This window comes from Gadus chalcogrammus, chromosome 4 (genome assembly GCF_026213295.1).
Source record: "Gadus chalcogrammus isolate NIFS_2021 chromosome 4, NIFS_Gcha_1.0, whole genome shotgun sequence".
Classification (NCBI taxonomy): Eukaryota; Metazoa; Chordata; class Actinopteri; order Gadiformes; family Gadidae; genus Gadus; species Gadus chalcogrammus.
In genome coordinates, this window is record NC_079415.1 from 34,796,907 (window position 1) to 34,805,135 (window position 8,229).

Sequence of the window (8,229 nt, forward strand, 5' to 3'; positions counted from 1 at the left end):
ACAATAAGTACATTTGTCATAAGAAGTTCATCAATATATCGCTGTCGGTACAGAAAGGATGTTCATAGAACCAAGTGTTACAGCCATGATAGCAGCTGCTGCAGTTGCTACACAGTTAAGTACTATAATACAATACAACACAACACAACACAATACAGTGTACATTGGTGGCCAGAAGGGGGAGGGTGGCTGGCTATGCAGTGTCGAAATGACCTTAAAGTAGTACACTTGTAAAGGATAACTTCAGGATTGTGCAACCTGGACCCAATTTTATGGAATGATTTGGACAATAATCTCTCAAATATGCGAGAATGCTGCAGTTGTAATCAGCTAAACAGACTTTTACATTTGGGCAATATTCCTTGTCAATGTACGTGTTCTAACATTGTGGAAGTAATTCCTACAGACAAACACCGTTATTTTTCTTGACCTTTCAGCCTAATCCTGTCTGTTTGTTATTGTGTCCAACCAAGTCTCGCTCAAGGAGAAGTATCGCGGGAGTTAAGGAAGAGAACGGTGGAAACATGAATGAGAGCTGGAGAGAAGAGAGTCTGGTGTCGAACCAAGTCTCACTCAAGGAGAAGTATCGCAGGAGTTAAGGAAGAGAACGGTGGAAACGTGAGTGAGAGCTGGAGAAAACAGAGAATGTCTAATATGAGGAGAATGGGCACTCGCGGGTTAGTTCCGGTTTTTTGGACTGGTTGCAGTAATAATCTCTGACCACGCGGGGCGCTCGTAGGTGAGTCCAGAATGAATGGGAGCCAACAGGGTTTTATCCTCAGAATCCACTTTTCTCACGATGTAATTTTTTGTCAAGTAATTTGAAAGTTGCGTTCAAAAGGTGGGGCTAAAATAATAAACTCAGCTGAATATTGCATTTTTTAAGGTCGCGTATCTGTTCTAAAAAGGTGTTAAAAAATACGATGACGTCCCACATTGTCATACTGTCAGAGGTACTGCTTTACGGCAGTTCCTGAAGCACTTCCCGCAACAATAACACCAGCTGTTGGAGGTAAGGCTTTTTCTTGCTTACTAGTTATAGAGTTTTTGTGAGCTAATGTAAAAAAAAGAAATGCGCGAATGTTTTACATATGTATGTTACTCACAGTGTTTTTTTTTTTAATCCTCACTAGTGCCGATGATAAAGCTTTTGTTTTAGTAACGATTATGAGCCATTTCTTTCTCCTGAAATAGAAACCTGGATTAGCGGGACATTGACTGTATTATTTAAGTTGGTCATACCGTAGGCCTACCTACCATGTAAATAACACATTGAACATTGAACACAAGAAATGGAAGAAATTCCATTATGCCCATGTACTTTCACCATACATAACTATATAAAAATTAAAAGGGCCTGCAGGAAAATATAAATACAGTACGCAAAAAATTTACTTACGACGGAATGTTTCTGATCGTGCTTCAGCTTCAGATGCCGTCAAGAGGGGTCTCTGGTCGCAATCAGTCGCCAGTCCGTCCCTGACCAATCAGCATTCATTAGCAGAATGCTAGCGTGTACGGCCAACAACGGCCCAAACTGTAAGAAATTGAAAGGACATAAGTGCTCATTCATTTGACTTTTGACCTATAATCTATATTGAACTTGCGGAATCTACAATAAAATTTGCGATATTTCAACGACAAGCAGGTGAAAGAGACATATTTAGCCGTCTAGCCCCATTGACTCCCATTCATTCTGGACTCGCCCGCGATCACCCCCAGTGGATGTCTACTGGAACTACAACCAAGATCGGTACAATGGGGCGTATAGGGAGTGCCCAGGCTCTTCGTAGACGGGCTCTGGAGAGATGAGAGTTTGTTTGTTATTGTGTTGAACCAAGTCTCACTCAAGGAGAAGTATCGCGGGAGTTCAGGAAGAGAACGGTGGAAACGTGAATGAGAGCTGGAGAGAAGAGAGTTTGTTTGTTTTTGGCCGTTTCTCAATTTGCGTACTTGTGCGTGCTCGTGTGCTCGTGGACTCGTGAAAGGTCATCAGTCGTTGCCCGAGGACTGTTCCAATTCGAAGCACGCATCAAGCGAGTACTGTCATAAAACCCGGAAGTGTTCTTGATGCGTGCTGGATCACGCCGTTTCACCGAGCATGCATCGGAGGTCGCTCGTGTGTACTTGCAACCGCTATAAATCCCAGGACGCATTTCGCACTCGCAGCAGTACGATGGCGGACAATATGGAGAAGACGCACAACAGTAGCTTACTCTTAATTTATATATTTATATAATATAGAATAATAATAATAATAATAATAATAATAATAATAATAATAATAATAAAAGATAATTGATAAATATATATATATAAAGTCGTGTGTGTATAGCTTATACACATGACAGGACACGCATATCTTTTACATTTTTATTCATTCAGAATATTTACATACTATTTGAAAATGAAAGAGGCTGGGATTTTGTTTTATATCATTTGTTTATATTGTTCAGTAGTATATGTCTAAATGAGGCCGTAGCACAGTTAACGGACGAGCAGAGGTGGTGACGTAATCGAGTGCGCTGCTGTTCCAATTGCAGGTACGTACTCGCGTGCTCGCAAGTCTCTGCTTGAAGTACGGACTTGCCAAGTCCGTACTTGCAAGTCATCGAGTCCGTAGTACGCGTGCTAGGAATTGAGAAACGTGAGAAACGGCCATTGTGTCTAACCAAGTCTCACTCAAGGAGAAGTATCGCGGGAGTTAAGGAAGAGAACGGTGGAAAACGTGAATGAGAGCTGGAGAGAAGAGAGTTTGTTTGTTGGACTACAGAAAGCGTAGCTTAGTGTTGTGTTTCAGATTTGGATGAAGGAGAGAGGAGATATTAATGACGATAGGGAAATGACCTGCAACAATGAGACTTCCGAGCAAGAGTATTCCTTGAGCGAGACTTGGTTCGACACAATAAAAAACAGACCGGATCAAGCAAAAGGAAAAATCAAAACGTTTTTTATTCTCTGTAGAGCATATTTTAATGTTGATAGACAGTGATAACAATCTGAGCATGTCAGTTGAAAAAAACAAGCACTTATAGAGGCCATACATTGACTCTATATTGAGGCTCTATATTGCCCAAAAGGATTACACTTCAGCCCTTTCGCTGATTACAGCTGCAGCATAATCTGTCAATACATATTCGTGACTCTGAGTCCCTCACCATCTTCCATTCCCGCCTCAAGACTCATCTCTTCTCCTCTGCCCACCCCTAGATCACTCACTATCCCTAGCCCCATCAACTCAGACTTTTTTTCTTGTTAATCTATTTTTGTGCCCCTATGTAAAGCGCTTTGAGTGTGTGAAAAGCGCTATATAAATTGAATCTATTATTATTATTATTATTAATACTGGAATAATCTCCAAATAATTTTCTGCACTAGTCCCGTAGACCCAAAATGATCGTAAAATGGAAAAAAGCTGGTTTCCCTTTAACAGGGTAAGGGGAAATTTAAAAAGATATGCTTAATATGGCCTTTCAGCAATTATAAAGCAATTTAAGGCAGTTGTTGATTTAATGATTTAATTATTTATAATTTAATGTTAAACTTAATATAGGTTACTGCTCAGTGGTACCATAAAATAAGACAGACTCACCTTCGGGTTTCCTTGTTGAGTGGACAATAAGTCGTTTTAATGTCAATGTCTTCCTCTGTCTGTCTTTATCCCAACAAATGCCCAATGCCCATATCTCTAGCTCTCAAATTTGAAATGCAAAACAATGAGTATGACAGGGAATCCATCCTTCCCATTGATTCCAGATTTGACTCCTTGCCTGCCTGTGATTCCAGACTGATAAGAGGATTTATAACACACATCAAAATAAATAAACATTGTCCCATTTAATTTCAACAGTATTAAAGATATATATAGAGGTTGCTTGCAAAATGGAATCATTTTGTCCCATCAAAAGGATTGTGAGCCATTACAAACAACCGACATTTGTACTAAAGCTGATAAGCCTACAAAATAGACAGAGCTGGGCAGGTCTGTCAGCAATGCCATGGCCTGTATGTAAATAAAGTGTAATTTACATGTTGTCATTTAGCTTTTCAGTGTTTTTATTCAAAGCCACTTACAAGTCGGAGTGAGAATCATTCCTAGTAACTGCGCCTTCATTTTATTTATATTTATCTTTTTGATAATCTTGCTTAAAGAGAGTTTAGGGTAAATCGGTAGGTAAGTGAGTTTGGAGCATTTTAACCTCTCTATCTCAGGAACGATTCTCTGGCGTCGTTTGATGACATTGGAAATGGATCATTGTGTTGTACCGATTTCATCTTGTTTTGCAATAAACAGGTAAACTTCACAGAGCGATGATGTGGATTACTGATGTGGATTAGGAGGAGGGAAATAGTCAGAGCGCAAAAGCTAACTTCATTCATCGGGAATCTACCCTCATTAAGACGAGTGGATGAAGCTTTCAACACAGTTTCATGATAATAATCTGAAATGTGGGATCCATATATACGCAAATGTATGTATGGATATAAGTGTATGTGTGGTTATGTGTGTTTGTGTGTGCATGTCTGTGTATATCTGTGTATAATTATGTGTCTGGTTTGTGTCTGGTGTTTGTGTGTATGTGTGTTTCTGGTGTGTGTCTGTGTGTGTGTTTCTGGTGTGTGTGTGTGTTTCTGGTGTGTGTGTGTCTGTGTGTGTGTTTCTTGTGCGTGTGTGAAGGGATGGAACGCAAGGCAGGGCAACTTTATTTATGGGGCGCTCTTCATACACGAGGCAGACTCAAAGTGCTTTGCATTGAAACCTAGTCATTCAATAAATTAAAATAATAAAACAGATAAGTAAAAGAAAACAAAGACAAATATAAAAAAAAAGGAGCAATGTGTTTAAGATTTAGCATAATGCAAACTTACAATAAAGAAGACGTAAGTCATGCAATTGTTTGGGTTTGGCATGGTCGGAAGATTTTGTTTATAAGATGTATGACTGTTTTTTTCTACTCGTGGCTTTAATGTCTGTCATTGCTGTGCTCTGGTTATTGTAACCTGATGGTGAGTGATTTTAATCTTGGCCTTTGGTTTTCAATGATTGAATTCTCTCCACCTTATTTATTTATGATATTCTTGTGCTTCTGGTAAAGGTAGGCTACAGCACCTCTGTTCCTGGTCAGTAGAGTATTTCCTGTTCCTACCCTTCCTTGTTTTGTTTAAAGAATAAGGAACAGACAGTGCAATGTCAAAAGGGCCGAACCGGTTTATTGAGACTGTGATTATGAACCTTTATAAACTCCGGTGTGTGTTCAACGATAACCCTGAAGGAAAGGCTGCAAACTCCATGAGTGTTTTATCCTAGCGTTATCGATCACAGAAAGTTGTTGTTCATGTGTAATAGACAAACACACACACACACGCGCACACACACACACACACACACACACACACACACACACACACACACACACACACACACACACACACACACACACACACACACGCCTACTCAAGCATGCCACGCACACACAAACAATCACACAATTCTGTCCACGTAGCAGAAGTGACACGTCTATATTGACACACCCATCTAGATTCTATTTCTAGCCCATGGTTAGAATGCTAACGACCTTCAGGACGTCGTTGGCACCAGCGCCGTGAAGCGTCTGCCGTTGACACTCCCTCTCTGATGGGTTTCACTGGGTCATCAGTCACCCATAGGTGCTAGCTGGGGGCTGCTCCCATTGTGTCTCCCTGACATGCGTGCAGCGCCCGGTGACACAGAACACTCCAGACTGCATTCCACTGGTTTTCAACCGTCACTTCCTCCAGCCTCGCCTTCTGCTTTTACCTGTGTGTGTGTATTTTGTAGCGCTGTCAAGCGATTCAAATATTTAATCGCGATTAATCACATTAATGTCATAGTTAACTCACGATTAATCGCATATTTTTTTCTATGCTAAATATCCCTTGATTTCTTTGTCCCATTAATTGTTCTCATTTTAATGCTCTAATCAACATGGAGAAGTGCATCGGCTTGCCTTGTGCGAATGTTTTTTTATTGATTTGTTCACATGGAAACATGACAACTGTTGTTGACATCGAACTTTGTGCCTTTCCAGAAAGTTCTGACGGGGCTGCAGGCTGAGAACCACTAGAGACTTCAGGAGAGAGAGAGGGAGTTGAAGGAGATGAACAGAATGATGGAGATCATGAAGGTATAGCGCGCTGCGTAGCAGACGGTTAATTATGTCATAGCACATAATACTGTTTATTATGGTATTGCATAGCATATGGTTTGTTATGGTATAGCTTAGAATAGTTACGTTTATTATGGTATTGCATAGCATATGGTTCGTTATGGTATAGCACAATCGACTTCATTATGGAAAAGCATAGCAGCAAAAGGCTTATTATTGTATATGAGGCATTAAGCTCATAATAATTAAGTGCAGTGTATTACAATAAAAGTATGAACTAAATAACAATGCGTGAATAGAATTAAATTGTATTTCTATAGCCCTTAATCACCGGTACAGTCTCAGAGGGCTTAACAGGCCGTATATTTATGAAGCCCCCCTGACCCTAGCCCCCCCCCCCACACACACACACACACACACACACACACACACACACACACACACACACACACACACACACACACACACACACACACACACACACACACACACCAAGAATGCAGGCACACACACACACACACCAAGAATGCAGGCACACACACACATACAGACACACACACTAACACACACAAACACATAACCATTATATTGAACAAATCCATCTCAAGTGACACGTTATTAGCGAGTTCTTTGATCTGTGGTTTTAATTGCGGCCTAACTTGTATCGTATACATTCTTCCTTTCAGTGAACGAAACAAGCCTGTTCACGCTAGAGGGAAGCAACTGTGAGTTCCTGAGGATTATTTGACTTTACGCAGAATAACACACGTTCATGTTGGTTGCATTGCTGTTGTGGGACAAAGTTGTGGATTGATGCCAACCCATTGTCCCTTTCTCCCCTAGCTAACCGCGGTGCAAAAGGAGGCTTTCTCAGATGTGAGTATTTGGTTTCACATGCATTAAAGAGTTCATGCAAAAAAACACACCCACGCACACACATATTTTAAATTGCCGCACACAAAGCATAACACAGGTTATCGTTGTGTTTGATCAGTTTAAATGAGTGCTATGTGGAGTCAGCTGGCACTTTTCTTACTCATTCATCGATAAACTAAACCCCTTGATTAACTATGGTATTTGTAAAGTAACATTTTCTAACCACATCTTGACCACTTTCTGTGGTCAACGCTGTGGTTCTGTGTGAGACTTCATTTCCTTGGCCTGGGGCAACAGCCGGAGTGCCTTCACCGTAGACCCAGGAAATGGAGTCTCACATTCGTCCATTCCTTCATTCAACTCTTCCCTCGTCTCCTTCCCAGTGTTCTCAGGTCTGGGCGCCCGCACTGCAACCAGTCGTCCAACAGGTTTGGTCACTCTTTGTTTCTATAATCACGCCACTAACTGCTGCACTGTCATTGCTCTGCGTTAGCTTCTAGCTTCGCTGCGTAGTGTTTATCTTGTACTAAACGATAGACCCATTCTTCCACATGTTTTCCCGCCGCTCGTCCCTCAGCGACCTCCCCGAGTGTGTCAGTAGGGGTCCGGACGCCGGACAGGAGAGGAATTGGTGGGCGGACATTTTGATCTCCAAAAAATGAAACTTGAGTTCGCTGCCGAGCTGAAAGTTGTGTCTCAATCTCATGAGTTTTAGAATTAATAGTTGTGTTTACTTTGCGTGCATTAACATATCTGTTTTTTATTTATCCTAGGATTAGATGTGAGGGGTAGGGACCCACCACGAGGTAACACTTCTGTCTGTCTGTCTGTCTGTCTGTCTGTCTGTCTGTCTGTCTGTCTGTCTGTCTGTCTGTCTGTCTGTCTGTCTGTCTGTCTGTCTGTCGGTCTGTCTCTCAGAGGAGAAGCTCTGAACATCACACCATGCAAACTTACTCATATCTCTACATATACCTTCACTCAAACATAAATTTATTCAAAAATGAAAATAATCCCTCACTCATTCAGTCTCTCGCTCACTCATTCACTCATTCACTCCCTGTGTGTTTCCCTTTGTCTCCAGGAAGCTCCCCCAGGCCCCAGGACGGACCGAGAAGAGAAAACCGGGGATTAGAAAGCAGGTAAATAGACGCACACACAAGCCAATGAATTCCCATCTGGAATCACAAGCCCCGCCTCGACGTCACGC

At 41.4% G+C, this 8,229-nt stretch overlaps 1 protein-coding gene and 1 long non-coding RNA gene across 2 annotated transcripts in view; both read left to right on the forward strand.

Annotated features, from left to right (window-relative positions):
* Window positions 1–8,229, forward strand: part of LOC130381364 (NACHT, LRR and PYD domains-containing protein 12-like) — a 224,649-nt gene that overhangs the window by 144,940 nt on the left and 71,480 nt on the right. The gene's annotated exons all lie outside the window — the stretch shown is intronic.
* LOC130381467 (uncharacterized) lies at window positions 7,589–8,161 on the forward strand. Its single transcript, XR_008895425.1, has 3 exons — window positions 7,589–7,653; window positions 7,796–7,828; window positions 8,104–8,161. It is a non-coding gene; the product is annotated as an uncharacterized LOC130381467 (long non-coding RNA).